The sequence below is a fragment of the Myxocyprinus asiaticus genome, chromosome 19 (genome assembly GCF_019703515.2).
Source record: "Myxocyprinus asiaticus isolate MX2 ecotype Aquarium Trade chromosome 19, UBuf_Myxa_2, whole genome shotgun sequence".
Classification (NCBI taxonomy): Eukaryota; Metazoa; Chordata; class Actinopteri; order Cypriniformes; family Catostomidae; genus Myxocyprinus; species Myxocyprinus asiaticus.
Genome location: NC_059362.1, coordinates 44,968,721 through 44,986,769, shown reverse-complemented (window position 1 = coordinate 44,986,769; position 18,049 = coordinate 44,968,721). Strand labels below are relative to the sequence as shown.

Below are 18,049 nucleotides of genomic sequence, written 5' to 3'. Positions count from 1 at the left end.
CTCTGCCCATTCTTCCTCTAAGGTGGGGGAAGCTGCTGCCACTGGTGTGGGTTTGAGGTTTGGGCCGGTCTGTTGGAGTTGCAGGGAACCGGGACACGTCTGAGACCAGTGCCCGGTGATGGAGGTGGAGACGTTGATCCGGGTCCCCGACACTCCACAGGCCACCCCGATCAAGCCAGGACATACCAATTACCTGTGAGTATTAGGGGGGTACATACCAAGCCTTGGTGGATTCAGGTTGTAACCAAACCTCCATTCATCAATGCTTGGTTCAAAATGGGGCATTGGATGCAAATAATCGGGGTGAGGGTCAGATGTGTGCACAGGGATATTTACGATTATCCTGTAGTGACCATCACCATTCTATTTTTGAATGGATTTTCAAAAGCATAATATTGAGGCTGTGGTTAGTCCCCACTTAACCCATCCACTAATTTTGGGTACTAATTGGCTGGCTTTTTCAATGTTGTTAAAGGGGTTGTGTGTGGATGGGTCCTGCAATACAGTGGGATGGTGTGGGGTGTGCAATGTGCTGACTGGGGAGGCAGAGCCAGGGCCGTCTACGTCAGCTCCGCGTCAGGATGACGTAAGGGAGGGGGAAGCCTCGGCTTCCCCAGCCCTTAGGGAAATTCCCACTGGGGATTTCTCTCTGGAGTAGACACAAGACGAAACCCTTAAGCATACATTTGACCAAGTGAAAGTAATTGATGGTCAATGCCTTCAGCCGCACACTGCACTCATATATCTGTATATTTCAATTATTGTATCAAGTGACGCAGGACGCTCGGACAAAGAGCCGTCGGGAAATTTTGTTCCAGGTGGCTCATCATAGTCTGATGGTGGGTCACTTAGGACAGGGGATAACACTAAGCCGTCTCATGGTCCGTTTTTATTGGCCGGGCATTTGCGGGATGTTAGCCAGTGGTGTGCGACATGCTGCGAATGTCAGCTGGTGAATTCGCTGGCAACTCCAAAAGCACCATTGCACCTTCTTCCGTTGATCGAGGTTCCCTTTGACAGAGTTGGCATGGACCTCGTTGGGCCATTAGAATGGTCAGCACACAGGCACCACTTTGTATTAGTTCTGGTGGACTACACAGCGCGATACCCAGAAGGAGTGCCATTGCGCAACATCTCAGCATGTAGTGTTGTGGAGGCACTCTTCAGGATAATCTCCCGAGTGGGGATTCCAAAAGAAATCATCACTGATTAGGGCACTACTTTCATGTCACGTACACTATGTAAGCTGTATGAGTTGTTGGGTATTAAATTGATTTGGAGAAGCGTGTACCATCCACAAAAGGATGGCTTGGTCGAACGATTTAATAAAACCTTAAAGAATATGATTCGTAAGTTCATGCACAAAGATGCTCGGAATTGGGATAAGTGTCTCAAACCCCTTTTATTTGCAGTGCGAGAGGTCCCGCAAGCCTCCACAGGTTTTTCCCCATTTTAATTGTTATATTGGCGTAAGCCCCGTGGCGTGTTAGACATCAAGAAGGAAAGGGGACTTTCACAAAGCAAAAATGAAATTCAATATGTTCTTGACCTGAGAGCAAAACTCCACACACTGGGGCGTCTATCACAGGAGAATTTGCTACAGACGCAAGAATGTCAGTCCTGGCTGTATAACAGGGAAGATCGGCTATGGGAATAGAACACCACATCGAGACAACTTCTGGAGTAGTGGTACGTATTCGGACCTACCGGTTAACCAAACACAAATAACAGGTAGTATGGGAAGAATTAAAGGCCATGCTCGATATGGGAGAATCCCACAGTGATTGGGCCAGCCCGGTGGTTCTGGTGCCTAAGAGCGATGGCTCGGTCCAGTTCTGTGTGGATTATAGGAAAGTCAATGTGGTGTCGAAATTTGACGTGTATCCAATGCCTCATATTGATGAACTCGATCAGTTGGGCATGGCTTGCTTTTATTTGACACTGGATTTAACAAAGGGTTATTGGCAGATCCCCTTAATGCCGATGTCCAGTGAGAAAATGGCCTTCTCCACACTGTTTGGGTTACACCAATTTGTGACCCTACCGTTTGGGTTGTTTTGGGCCCCGGCTACATTGCAGCATTTTATGGACAGAGTCCTCAGACCGTACGCTGTGTATGCCGCTGCTTATTTGGATGATATCATTATTTACAGTAATGAATGGCAGCAGCACATGTAGCATCTGGGGGCCATTCTGAGGTCACTGCGACGAGCAGGGCTCACAGCAAACACGAAGAAGTGCGCAACTGGGCAGGTGGTGGTATGGTATCTGGGGTTCCACTTGGGGCATGTGCAAGTGCGAACCCAAATTGATAAAACCGCAGCGATTGCGGCCTGCCTGAGACCCAAGACCAAAAACTAGGTGAGACAGTTCCTGGGGCTGGCTGGCTATTATCAAAGGTTTGTGCCTAATTATTTGGACATCACCAGCCCGCTGACTGATCTCACTAAAACAGGAGCTCCAGACCCAGTCCAGTGGATGAAGCCGTGCCAACAGGTTTTCACACAGGTAAAAGCTGCACTTTGTGGTGGGCCGCTTCTGCACTCCCTTGATTTCTCTCTCCCTTTTGTTTTACAGATGGATGCGTCAGACAGGGGGCTGGTGCTGTACTGTCCCAGATGGTGGAGGGGGAGGATCACCCAGTGCTGTACATTAGTCAGAAGTTCTCTCTGAGAGAGACGAAGTACAGCACCATAGAGAAGGAGTGTTTGGTCATCAAGTGGGTGGTCCTTACTCTCCACTACTATTTGTTGGGATGAGCATTCACCCTCTGTTCAGACCATGCCCCGCTCCAATGGCTCCACCGCATGAAGGATGCCAATGCCCGGATCACCCGTTAGTACCTGACACTCCAGCCGGTTAAGTTTGAGGTGGTCCACAGACCGGGAGCACAGATGGCTGTTGCAGATTTCCTCTCCAGAAAAGGAGGGGGGGGGGGGGGTTTGGAGTAGGCAGTCCAGACAGTTCTCCCGGCCTGAGTTGGGCAGTGGGGGTATGTGGAGGTGGGAGCGTAGTCGAGCGCCCGTCTGGAGAGAGAGAAAGCGGTAAGGAATTCCACCTGAGATGAATTGCTACTAATTACCGTTTCTATGTTCGCAGTGAGAGATGGGGGAGATAAAAGCGACCCAGTCCATAGAGAGAGAAGAGAGTTGCACCCCAGAGACTGCATGTACGTGTTTAAGAGTGTTGTGCTGGAAAACTGATGTGTGATACCGTTTATGCTGGAAAGCAGTTTTGTGTTTCATCAAGTTAGAAAGTGTGTTGCGTTTACGTTAATAAAAAGTGACTTACGTGGACTGTGTAAACCAGCTCCCGCTTCCTCCTTTATCTGTCCCAAACACGAACCTTGTCACAATCAGTTATCAATGTCTTTATGGACCGGCTTTATTACAATATAGATTCAGTTCTGTCTGATCATTCACTCCAGACATTCACAGTATGATGACTGGCCTGTTCACTAGACCGACAGATAGACATTTCTGTTGCCCAGATTAGACAGTCAGTATGATGCTTGAACAGCGATTGCACATGAAACGACATGCAGCAATTTATTCTGCAGAATCAGCAGGATTCAGCCGGAGACAATTACTCTTGATGCTGTAGAAACCCCGTCACATGATGACACGTGAAAATGCATTAATATGCAACCGATAAGCTTAAGACAACTCTGCGCATCGCCCCGGGTGTCTCATACCCAATTTACAGAGGAAATACCTTGATAATTTCTCCACAAAAATCAAAGGACAGCATAGGTCAACTACAATCACCTTCTCACTCTCTGATCATCCATATCAAGGATGGAAGATCTATCACAAGACATCAGTGAATCAAAAATGCCACGCAAACACCAGTCGAGAAAGTATAAAGACTGTTCCCTGACCTTAATGCTACGCTAAGATGTGTGCACATGTCTTTAAAGCTATTACTGTTCTAATCAATTAGATTTACGGTTTGCTTGCCCAAGCATTGGCTATTTCTTTTCATTATGTTTGTGACCTGCTCTTGACAAAATCATTCCAGACATCTTTTGAGACAAATACAATAACCACACTACACGAACTAACAGTAGGCTTATATGTATAAATAAAATTAAAAAAATAAAATTAATAATTTACGTAAGCATGTACATAATAACATAGAGGCTAAAAATGAAGGCTAAATAACACAAACAACTGCAAATACCAGCAGGGCATTTGGCAAAAAAATGTCTGAATACAAGTCAATCAATTGTGAACACTGCCTATAGAACAAAGCCCACGTCCTTCTAGAATGTTCCATCACATTTAACCACCATCACTGCTGTGTTTAATGGAGCCATTACACTTAAATGAAGACAGACAGGTGTGTTACACAGGCTGAGGGCATATACACAGAAAAACACACACACACACACACACACACACACACACACACACAGTGTAAATACATATAAGATAAATCTATATCATGTGCAAGTGGCTTTCCTAAAACTATGGAAGATCCTGCCAGGGATGAGGAAAATAAAGGAAGTTCTAACTTTATATCTCACAACGGTGACTTTATTTGTCGTAATTGCGAGATGCAAACTCAAAATTGCAAGATATAAAGTCGCAATTTCGAGATATACACTCAAAATTGCAAGATATAAAGCCACAATTGCGAGATATAGACTTAAAACTGCAAAAGATAAACTCGCAATAGTGAGATATAAACTTAAAACTGCAATAGCTCGCAATTATGAAATACTCGAAACTGCAAAATATAAAGTTGCAACTGCGATATATAAACTTGCATCTGCAAGAAATAAAATTGCAGTTGTGAGATGTAAAATCACAACTGCGAGACATACTTAAAACTGCAAGAGATAAACTCACAAGAAATAAACTTAACTGCACAAGAGAAAGTCACAATTACAAGAAATAAAAGTTGCAATTGTGAGATATAAACTCGAAATTGCTAGATATAAATTCAAAATTGCGAAATATATTTGCAACTGCGAGATATAAACTTAAAATTGCAAAATATAAAGTTGCAACTATAGATATAAACTAGACATTTAAGATGTAAAGTAACAATTGTGAGATATAAAATCAACATTGCGAGACACAAAGTCACAATTGTGAGAAATAAAGGTGCAGTTGTGAGATGTCAAAATTGAAACTGTGAGATATGGAGTCAGAATAACTTTTTATATTTTTTTATTCTGTAGTGGGATCTGGCTTCCATATAAAACAACATCTGCATAAATTACTAAACTCAAATACAAAGAAATATCTTTTAAGCAGTATTAGAGCAAATACATAAATGTTGAGGTATCAGATATTATCAAAAGGCAAAAACTTTTTTCAGCCCAAGTATCAAATATCTTTGCTTTTGTTTTGTTTTTTGTTTTTTTCTGAAAACCCTAAAGCTATTACTGCTCAAAACAAAGAGTCAGCAACACATCTCACTGCACAAGTCGGTACTTATTCTACTCAACCTATGGGAAATATTAAGATACATAATGAAGACTGTTATGATTCCAAACAAGATTACTTCAACAGCTCATATTCTGCAATAAACTCTATATTTCCATAAAGATTTAGATGCATTAGAGACTAATTTGTGGTTAACTTCCACATGAACTGACAACATCTTAACTTCCACATGAACTGAGACCACAGGCACGGGAAGGGGGGTGCTGAGGGTGCGTAAGCACCCCCCAGTGAGCAAGACTGAAAAATAGTATCAACAAGGTTTCATATATTTCATTGCATTTATGCAGTATTTAATACAATTTTCGCTTTCAGTATATCTGTCATTTATGTTAAAAATCATGTCACGTTTCGGAGAGATTTGTTATGCATGTGGGCAGAGCTCTGCCGGACTAAAGCGGAGACTATTTAGCAGAGACGGGCCACTTCTATTTAAATAAATGGGAGAAATTGGAACGTCCAACCAAGAAGCTCTAGCGCCCAACGGTCAATGGATGTAGAAAGGAAGTCCCTCCTTACAGGTAAAAGAGCGAATCAACTTTTAGATACAGACGTCACCTGTCAATCATCTCGAGAACGCGCATGCGCATTAGCTAAACAAGCCGGGAAAATTGCGTGTTTTAACGTAATCTGAGGTAAAGGTGCACAATTTATGATTCCAATATTATAAAATGTTATTGTTGTTTTGAAATATGTTCTTTGATCGTAATCTTGACCAACCGTTTTTGAGATTTCAGTCTCTCCCCATTCAAGTAGATAGGAGCTGCACTGGCATGACTGGAAATAGCTTCCCGAAAGCATTCCAAAGATGGCCGACACTGGACAGACTTGCTAGAAAGACTTTGACCAAAGAGAGCCATTGTGATGGATACTAGTCCCTTTTTTCCGTTTGTTTGCACAAAAGCATGTTAATGTAATTGAAACACTTTGCGCACAATGAGACAGCGGTGCTCGGCCATTCTGCAAGCTTCATATCGTATGTATTTAAAGTTATTGGAGCTCGTTTTTACTTGGCTACGAAGTAAAATGATCCAACAAAAGATTCACACATTACTGCACATACACAAGGAGATCAATCACACCTTGGATATTGAAAATCTCATGAAGGCCTTTATTAGCAACACCTGAGCACAAGGCCACATTGGGGTCTTCAAGTAGCAGTTAGGACATTTTTTTAATAGCTTAATATTTTAGCATCTGGGTTAATTTAAATTGCTATTTTGTCTGAATAATTATATTGTGTTTTATGGTTATTTATCATTTTTAATGTGGTAGAATAACTAATGCTGGTGAAAACGCTCCATTTGCGTTGTGTGTGTGTATGGTGAAAGACATGATCCCCAGGGAGACACGTGGTTCTCTGATGCCCTCGTTGCACATGCATGTGTATATCGTCCGCCTAAACTGCAGCACCCTTTGCCAAAAATTCATTCCCACGCCTATGACTGAGAGCGTGCAGTACACAGGTTCCTGGAGAGTTGGCAGTATTATGCTGGTCCGTTCCATTCTGCATCTCGATCACAATTGCAGAAATAACTAATTAACGATTTAAGGGTCACACCTTAATACAATACTGTCATTCACTATATCAACATCAGCTGTGAGTGTATGCAGTCAGTCAAGCAGTAAACAAAAGCCACACACACTTCATAGAGTCCTAAAATAAAGCCCCACATCAGCATCTGCAGAGATGAACTGTATCTCCAGCATGTTACTTACATGAGAGTCAATGCAACAGGCTGCTACTGTATACCCATAACAAGCATTTTGGGGTTTCATAGGTGCATGCAGCATTTCTGGGGGGTATTATATATGCAGAATTACCTACGCTGATGGTGCACATGCTAATGGTGCCCAAAAATGCTGCTGACAAGGAACTGCCAACTATGATGCCCAAAAGTGCAGCTAACCCAGTACTCCCAATGTTGATGCCCACAAATGATGATGATTTGGAATGTGCCTATGTTTATGCTTAAAAATGCTGCCAAAACTGCTACAGACTAAGGACTTGCCTCTTAAGATACCTAGAAATGTTGCTTACTTAAAAAGTATATTATATGCCCCCCAAAAATGCCTAAGATGCTGATTAGGACTGTCTATGATGATGCCCAACATTTTTGCTAACTAAGAACTGCCCATGTAGATGCCCCAAAATGCTGCTGTCTTGGAAAGCGCCTATGCTGATGTCCAAACATGCTGCTGACAAGACTATGATGATGCCCCAAAATGCTGATGACTCGTAACGCGTCTTTTGATGCCCAGACATGCTGCACGCGCGGAGGATGTCCCATCACGCCGTCTACACAGGCAGCTCAGCAGATTTGAGACATGCGTTCATTGATGTTTAGAGAGAAATTCACATACCTTAAAACACAGCCGCGGTGCGCCGGAGGAAGATGCGCTCAGTATGAAGATGAGGAAGGATGCAGGAGAGGCGAGCTCGTTTGTGTGCGTGTGAGATGAAATCAGCGAACACAAACTCACGCAGCAGCAGCAGCAGCAGCACCATGAGCGGCAGTCATTCAGTGCGCATGACAGCGCCGCACCAACCGAAGCCGATCCACCTGATCATCATCACTCACCGGGACCCGTTCACACTGACTCTGATCCCCACACTGCTTTAATAAAATATTGTAATAGTATATAACCATTTTATATTATGCAAATGTATTATAAGAATGTATATAAAGTATTATTATTATTATTATTTTAATAATATTTAATATTATTAAAAACTAGCAGTGTTTGTAGCTGTGTGTTTTTCTGTGGTTGAAATGTTTATATTATACATTTTATAATACTTTTATACAAAACACATTTCTTATAATAATTTAAATATAATTTCGTATTGTTGACAATTATAATAATTTTTATATTATATATTTGTAAAATATAAACATTTTTATATTACATCATGTAATATGTAATAGTTGGAATAAAATGTGATCATAATTTTAATTTAATTTAATTTTCATTTTAATTTTTAAATAATACATTTGTTAAATATACAAAATATGTTATAAAATTATAATATTTTAAATAAAAAAATATTATGCAATATTATTATGACTATTTTAATGACCTTTTTATAGCAAACATTTGTATAAGGTAAAACTATCTTATAAAAATTATTAATATTTTAAATAAAAATAGTATAATAATTTATGCTATTTAAGTATTGTAACAGTAGCAGTGTTTGTGGCTGCATGTTTTTGCGTGGTTAGTCATTTTATTTTATATATTATATTAATTAGTATAGTGATTGTTTAGTACTTAAATTTCTTAAAATAATTTAAATAAAATTGTATAATAATTTTAACAACGTTTTCATATTATTTGTATAATGCATTTTTGTATTATATAATAGTTTAAATAAAATATATCTTTATTATAACAATCCTATTATAAATTATGTAAACTTTTTTATAATATAAATTTGTAATAATTGTATATTATACACATGTATTATACCAACATAAAAATAAGTTTCACATTTTAATATTGTTAAATGTTACTATGAATAATATTATTTTAATATTACTACATTAATATGATTATTTTTTATGTTTTTGAAAATGTTCTGTAGAGACAGTATTCATTTTGAATGCAAATGATACAATATTCAAATATGTTATTTGCTTTTTTTTCTGTTTGTGAAATGAGAGTACTCATAAGCCTACTTATTTATTTATTTATTTATTTACACTCTAAATGTGGAAAAACTGCAATTCAGAAACTTAATTATGTGTTTGCTTTATATTTTATAATAAAATGCTGATTTCTTTTGATGCACCAAAAACCAACTACCATCAAACACTGAAATCATTTATTCAAAAAATAAAACAACAATTTAACGAAAATAATAAAATACATTTTTGTTGGATATTAATGTGGGATATTGTTAGCACACCAAAAACCTGTTGAACTACCCTGAAACTTTAGTGCACGTTTACAAAAAAAATAAAAAATAAATAATAATAATAATAATAATAATAATAACACAACTTTAATTTTTTGGAATGCTAAAACTTGAATAACTGCTTTGATGTTGTGATGCTATCAATATAAATGATATACGTATATCAAGGGTTTTGCATTTTCTGATTTGATTCAGTCAGTGTTAATACATTGTGGGGGCAGCTGGTATTAAGATACTGCCATCTGCTGTTAAAACACATTTACAATGGTAACAGGGAATTTACACAATTTACAACATGCAACATATTGACAAACCAATAAAATAAATTATATTATTACCATTTACCAACATGCTTAGTTTGACAAACCCAGATTTACATTTAACTAAATAACAAATAAAATAATAAAATAAAATGTACAGTGTCTTGCATATTGTGTTCAGTCAACATGAATGCTTAAATAAAATACTTTTGTAATATTTTGTTTTCTACTCTGCAAATGAAAAGTTTTCATTCAGCAAAACTGAATAATGAATACTAGACTGAATTCTCTTTAATTTGAGCAGCTATTCTTTCTAATTCAATGGTAACACACTGTAGAGTTTTCCGTTGTGATAATTTAACACCCTCATATTCTCTCTAGGGGTTCAAATCCTCATAAATAATGCAAATCAGTGCAAATGCAAATATTGTGCAGCATGAAATTTAATAGAAAACATGCTCCACTAGTTTCTGCTGAAATTGAAATATTAGCAGAATTAACATTTATAATCTTTGAAATTAACCTGGGGTTGTCAGTAACTTGTTGTGAAATACTATTTCACATTTACCAAAGGAAGAGAAAGGAAGGGGGGGCAAAATATAATAAACCAAAAAACTCTCCAAAATTCAAACAAATAAAAACAAAAACTCAACACCATACCTGAACTTCCTTACAATTCTCATACAAAGAGAGAGAGAGAGAGAGAGAGAGAGAGAGAGAGAGAGAGAGAGAGAGAGAGAGAGAGAGAAACAATACATTAAACAAAACAGCCCTCAACATATACTAATACAATTTGCACTATTTACAATATTTTCAGATAGACGAAAATAAAAAAGCAACACAAGAAAGACTACAACAAGTTAAATATGAGGATACAGACTATGACTTTAAAAGTATACATATACTGATTAGCAACAAAATTTGCTTTACTTAACCCTCCTATTGCATTCAGGTAATAGGAGGGTATAGTATTTTTAAATAAAATTGTTTAAGAGATGGACAAGGAGGAGGGTGTGGCCGGGTTGTGAGGGTGCACGCCTGGCGCTGAGTAGCCCAATCAGTGGGAGAGAGATAAGAGGAGGAGCCGGGGATGCCAGAGAGAGAGAGAGAGAGACACACACACGGAGCTGTGTGTGTGTTCGTGGTCGACGTCTGTTATTATGTTCCAGTTTGATGTTATGTTATAATTAAAGTCTTGTTGAGTGTTGATCCGGTTCCTGCCGCCTCCTTTCTCGAACCCCGTTACACTGGTGCCGATACCCGGGAATGGAGGAAGACACGCCGTCAGAGAGCCCTCGCCGCTGACAGAGGATCACGATGCCGAGGAGGTATGATATGGTGAATGAATGATACGGGTACTGGAGCGGTTTGCCCGAAGGCTGAAGAGCCCGCTGCCATCCGCCAGGAGACGAAGGAGCCGCTGCCGTCCGCCAGGGGGCGGGGAAGCTCGCTGTCGTCCGCCAGGAAGTGGAGAAGCCACTGCCAGTCGCTGGAGGGTGGAGGAGCCGCTACCGTCCACCAGGAGGCGAGGTCCAGTGCCATTGCCCGGCGTCGCGGAGGACCGCTGCCCAGCTGCCCGAGGACCCAATGACGGCGTGGTCGGGAACCTGAGTTTTTTTCTTTTCTCTCTCTCTCCCTCTCTCTCTCTCTCTGTCTCTCCCGCTCCTCTTTTCTTCTCCCCTCCCCTCCCCTCATCCTACCCAGGTACCCAGAAGGCTACAACAAGTTAAATATGAGGATACAGACTATGACTTTAAAAGTATGCATATACTGATTAGCAACAAAATTTGCTTTACTTAACCCTCCTATTGCATTCGGGTAATAGGAGGGTATAGTATTTTTAAATAAAATTGTTTAAGAGATGGACAAGGAGGAGGGCGTGGCCGGGCTGTGAGGGTGCACCCCTGGCGCTGAGTAGCCCAATCAGTGGGAGAGATAAGAGGAGGTTCCTGCCGCCTCCTTTCCCGAACCCCGTTACACTGGTGCCGATACCCGGGAATGAAGGAAGACACGCCGTCAGAGAGCCCTCGCTGCTGACAGAGGGTCATGATGCCGAGGAGGTATGATACGGTGAATGAATGATACAAGTACTGGAGCGGTTTGCCCGAAGGCTGAGGAGCCCGCTGCCGTCTGCCAGGAGAGGAAGGAGCCGCTGCCGTCTGCCAGGGGCGAGGTCCAGTGCCATCGTCCGGCGTCGCGGAGGACCGCTGCCCAGCTGGCTGAGGACCCAATGACAGCATGGTCGGGAACCTGAGTTTTTTTCTTTTCTCTCTCTCTCCCCCTCTCTCTCTCTCTGTCTCTCCCGCTCCTCTTTTCTTCTCCCCTCCCCTCATCCTACCCAGGTACCCAGAAGGTGGGGAAAACCAGCCAAAGGGGCAACTCCTCCCCTCCAGGGGGGAAGTAAGTCATTCCGGAGCTTTCCCCAGCCTGAATCGGGTGGTGGGGGTATGTGACGAGGAGGAGGGCATGGCCGGGCCGTAAGGATGCAGGCCTGGCGCTGAGTAGTCCAATCAGCGGGAGAGAGATAAAAGGAGGAGCCGGGGATGCCAGAGAGAGAGAGATAGAGAGACATACGGAGCTGTGTGTGTGTTCGTGGTCAACACCTGTTATTATGTTCCAGTTTGATGTTATGTTATAATTAAAGTCTCGTTGAGTGTTGATCCGGTTCCCGCCTCCTCCTTTCCTGAACCCTGTTACAGAGATATAACAAATAAAAAAAAAAAAGTGACATATCTTCCAATGGGGGATGGGGGTTCAGACATCATTGTCGGAGGCGCGTGGATACAAAAACGGATAGGAGTGGACACAGGACACCGCCTGGGATGGAGAGGTGTGGCATGGAGTGGGGTGGCCAATGGGGTGGCTTCTGTCCGGGGGTGGCCAGGTCCGCCCCTGTCACCAAGTTGTATTGAGCAGTTATGAGCAATAGGAAATTCATTCAAATTACCAGTAATTCTCATATTATATGTTAATATAAATTGCATATTATTTTATATTTTGATACAATTTCACAGAAATATTGATAATAAAGATGTCTTCACATGTATCACACTAGTTTTGCTGTAGTTAATGTATATTTTGAAATATCAAAGAATTTCTACATTTTATTATTTAAAAAAAAGAAAAAAAAGACGTTAATTAATATCTTTTATATTTGTCAATTAACATGCCAAAAATATCAATCTTTTTACATGTATGAACAGTTCAGAACCTATTAATGACTTACAATATAGTTTTAGATAGTTTTAAAACCATCAGGTTATGAATGATTTATAGGCATGAATTTTACTGGGTCAAAACTGACCTGCGAATGCATATAAAAATCAATCTACACAGACTAATAGAAAACTGGGACTGATTTACATAGTAGATTTTTAAAATAAAAAGTCAGAATATGGAGTAGAGAACAGTGAACTACAACGTCAGTGCCATGGTGAAATCAAACTAATGCTGCAGTTCTTCATGAATAGTTATTCTAAATATAGGTCTGTGATCACAGGTCATTGATTGCAGACAAATGGCTTCTTACTGGTTGCCATGGTGATGAGAAAACTGCACTTCTCCTTTCGTCCTGCAGATTGCGCCAGTGTTGTGTGAATCATCTGATTTAGATTTATGTTGAATAGATTATTTACAGTATATTATAAACAGATCAGACAGCAGATGCAAATCACTTCAATACCAAACACACAGTTTTTCCTCAATACAACATATAAAAATGCAAGTTTATTTCTGATAGTCAATTTCTGTGTAAAAACAAACCTTAAAGTTTTGACCAAAAAAAAAAAAAAAAAAACCTATTGAACATTTCCACCATTATTGCACAGGAAAAAAGATATAGTTTGTTAAACACTTTTTTTTTTTTTTTTTTCAAATATATCTAAAGTTAAAAAAAAATAAAAAATAATAATTTTTCTTAAAAAAAAAAGTTTTAAAAAAAATCTTCTGCAACATCTCTGTATTTAAAATAAATTAAGGACTTACTAATGGCTTTTTAGAAAAATTAAAACAGTGAAACAATGAATGCAACAGCAAAAGTGGACAAGGTAACAAAATATGAAACAACTGGAAATAGCAATTAATTGTATAAAATTGTATAACATTAAAAATCATTTTATATTATACAATTACAAATGTATAAAATTACACCATATAAAACTCATTTCTAAACATATTTACATAAAACACATAAAAGAAAATGACCCAGATTGTCATTTATGAAAAATACCGTTGTCCTGAGAACACAGTTTAGCCTTTTATTAAAATCTATTACATAATAATAGACAATACATTTACAATGATAATATACTGTAGATGACTCTCATGTATTCCCGTGTGGTTTTACTGTATTTACTTGTTTATCCAAGAGCTAAAACAAAAATATGATGACATTGAAGTTTCATTTTGAAGGGCAGAATTTACACAAATCATTTAAATATAAATCTGAAATATGCAACTTTTTTCAGTGTTAAAATACTTTCTCCTAACCCAGCTTAATATGCAGAGATATACTGTAAGTAAGCCATTCATAGGTTAATTTTCTTGAAAACTGCAAACATTGTGTTTCCATAGCGCTATGAATATTTACTATACTAGTTTTGAATTCCATGCTATTACTACAATGCAACCCACAAAAATCCATGTTGTTGTCATCTATCGCCCTCCAAGTCAGCTGACAAACTTTCTTGAGGAGTTGGATGTCCTGCTGTCCTCCTTGCAGGAGGATGGTAGGCAACTTGTGGTTCTTGATGATTTCAACATACACCAAGACAAGCCCCAGGCCACTGAACTGAATACTCTCCTGGCCTCGTTTGACTTGGAAAGACTACAGCACCACAGCAACTCACAGATCAGGCAACCAGCTGGACCTCATTTTTACACGTAACTGTACCAACTCAAATATTCTTTTTTACTCCTTTACATGTCTCTGATCACTACTTTGTTCAATTCAACATGACTCTCCCATCTACAGTAAATTAGTCTCCACCTTTGGTTTCCTTTCGCCATAACCTCTGTTCTCTTTCACCCTGCTGTCTCTACCTCTCTTCCCGCACTAAATGTATTCACCACGCTTAATGTAAACACTGCCACACTAAGCTCTACTTTAACAACCTGTCTAGACAACATCTGTCCTATATACTCTAGGCCAGCACGTGCTACACCACCCAACCCCTGGCTGTCTGACGTCCTTCGTGAACATCGGACTGACCTCAGGGCAGCTGAGAGGAGATGGCAGAAATCTAAAGATCCAGCAGATCTACGTAAATATCAGTCTCTGCTTGCAACTTTTTCAGATAACGTTAAATCTGCAAAAACCTCCTATTACCAGAACAAGATCAACAGCACCACGGACACTCGCAGCTTGTTTAGAACATTCAACACACTTCTCTGCCCTCCCCCTCCACCACCTGACACATTACTGTCAGCAGATGTCTTCGCCACATTTTTTACTAATAAGGTTACATCCATCAGCAATACATTCTCAGCACCACACCCTGTCAAACACCCGTCTCCTGTATGCAACTCTTCTGTCTCTATGTTGTCTCCTCTGACTGACACTGAGGTCTCTAAACTCCTCGTCTCCAACCAACCCACCACATGTTCCCTTGACCCCATTCCTTCTCACCTTCTCCAGGCCATTTCTCCGTCCATCCTACCTGCACTCACACATAATTAACACATCTCTAATTACAGGCACTACATTCAAGCAGGCTCGAGTAACCCCACTGCTGAAGAAACCCGCACTTAACCCCACACGAATAGAACACTACAGACCAATCTCTCTCATCCCATTCATGGCAAAAACACTTGAAAGGGCAGTTTTCAATCAAATCTCTGCCTATCTCTCACAGAACAAGCTGCTGGATGACAATCAGTCAGGTTTCAAAAGTGGACACTCCACCGAGACTGCCCTGCTGGCTGTCACTGAATCGCTGAGACAGGCGAGAGCTGAATCCAGTTCATCCGTCCTGATTCTGCTGGACCTTTCTGCAGCCTTTGACACAGTCAACCATCAGATCATACTCTCTACTCTCTCCTCGCTGGGCATCACAGGAACTGTGCTTGACTGGTTTAACTCCTATCTCTCAGGTAGGTCCTTCAAGGTAGCCTGGAGAGGTGAGGTATCCAAGCCTCATAAGCTACTTACTGGGGTACCTCAGGGATCAGTGCTTGGGCCACTTCTCTTCTCTATATACACAATAACACTGGGACCCATCGTTCAGGCACATGGATTCTCTTACCACTGCTACGCTGATGACACGCAATTCTACTTGTCTTTCCAGCCCAACGACACCACAGTGACTGCTTGAATTTCAGCCTGCCTGGCAGACATCTCGGCCTGGATGAAGGAGCACCACCTGCAACTCAACCCAGCCAAGACTGAACTCCTTGTCTTTCCAGCCAACCCTGCTGTTGAACACAACATCACCATGCAGCTGGGTGCAACTACCATAATGCCTTCCAAATCGGGCAGAAATCTAGGGGTAACCATCGACAACAGACTAAATTTCACAGACCACATCTCAAAGACCGCAAGATCATGTAGATTTACACTCTACAATATCAGGAAGATAAGACCCTTCCTCTCTGAACATGCCACACAACTGCTTGTCCAGTCACTTGTCATAACTAGACTGGACTACTGTAACGCTCTCATTGCAGGCCTCCCTGCATGTGCAATTAGACCCCTGCAAATGATCCAGAATGCAGCAGCACATCTGGTCTTTAATGAACCAAAGAGAGCGCATGTTACACCACTCCTTGTCTCTCTTCACTGGCTGCCGGTTGATGCACGTATCAAATTCAAGTCTCTGATGCTGGCATACAGAACAGTCACTGGTCTGCTCCAGCATACCTAAAATCATTTATGCAGAGCTACGCGCCCACTAGAAGCCTGCGGTCGGCTAAGGAACGTCGCCTTGTTGTGTACCAACACAAAGAGGCACCAAAACACTTTCCTGGACTTTCAGCTTCATCATACCACGTTGGTGGAACAACCTTCCCAACTCCATCCGTGAAGCTGACTCACTTTCTTTCTTCAAAAAATGACTAAAAACACATCTTTTCCATGAGCACTTAACCAGTCACAAAAAAAAAAAAAAAAAAAAAAAAAGAAATCATGTTGCACTTTAATCTGTTTTGAATACTATTCTGATGCTAGTGAAACTTTGTAATACGGCACTTTTCATACCACTGTCTCCTTAAGATGATTCGCTTATGTTTTCCTCTTTTGTAAGTCGCTTTGGATAAAAGCGTCTGCCAAATGAATAAATGTAAATGTAAATATTTCTTCCCACTTAGACAATACTCAACCAATAGCGTGAGTTGGGGGCGGGACGATTACTTTATTTGACCAATGGCAGACGGGGGTGTATACAGAAGGCTGTTTTGAAAACAGTGTTTATTTTAGCCATTCCAATTGGTGGCACAGAAATTTCATACTTCAGCTTTAAGACAGTTTTAAACTAGGTGTTTGAAAACACACATTTGTGTAATTGTTAAATATTGTCAAAAAAAAATAAATACTGGCAAGTGGCAACACGTTAGCTTCCTAGTTAGCAATCTCACTAGGTTTTAGAACAAAGCTGTTGTGGTGTCAAAAGTTATTGTAATGTATGTAAGTATGCAGTATGCCCCATCAGCTTGTCCAAAGTGAATCTACAACAGTGTAAAAACCAAAAGTGTGTTCACAGTAGTGAAGAATTAGCACACGAGTGCGCACACTAATGTCGTATTCAGCCAATCAGACTGAAGAAGTCTAGTGTAAAATACTATGACATTGAAACATGGCCTGAAAATGTATTATATGAAATGAATTAAACATGACAGTAAGCAGTGTCACACAACCACACATTTGACACGACAAGAGGCCATAAATCATCCATGACTATCAATCAATTCATTTTTGACAATTGTAGTGCCTCCAAAATATGTCACACTAAAGCTGAGCCACAGGAAGACCTTATTATCTGTGCAATTTAATCCTGTGTTTTTGTACCTCCAGACATCTCACTAAACTCCTCATATTTTGCCTGGTCTGAACCAGTATAGCTAATCCAGGCTGTCTGATAAGGTAAAGGTTAGTTACCAATGTTCTTATCACTGAATCCCAGGTTCAATCCTTTGATATGTGTTCTCAATATAAGACTATTATGACGGAAATCCACTGAAATGATTTAAGGATCTTTTTTCAGAGAAAGCCAGACGATAACAAAGACTTTTTTATTTTTTTACTATAAAACCAGAGCTAGATCCACCACAGATTCTATCTAGAGAGTTTCAAGAAGGTTATGTTGATATTTGGTAACTGAAATTGAAAATCTTTGCACCTTATGGGTTCTTGTTTGGCAAAAGAGTCTGAGAGCACTTTTCTCACTCAAACATCCTTAAAACAAGACACGATTACGTGAGAAGCA

General features: G+C 40.2%; 1 protein-coding gene across 2 annotated transcripts in view; it reads right to left on the bottom strand.

The window, feature by feature from the left end:
* The window catches only part of LOC127409650 (alpha-(1,6)-fucosyltransferase-like), a 115,292-nt gene extending 107,370 nt beyond the window's left edge, over positions 1-7,922 (bottom strand). The window contains exon 1 of one of the 2 annotated variants that reach the window (XM_051644358.1): positions 7,818-7,922. The gene's annotated coding sequence lies outside the window, so the exon portion shown is untranslated. Of the gene's footprint in view, positions 1-7,494; positions 7,535-7,817 lie in introns of those variants that run through there. The other variant, XM_051644359.1, reaches the window with a different exon arrangement.
* Positions 7,923-18,049: the final 10,127 nt, after the last annotated feature.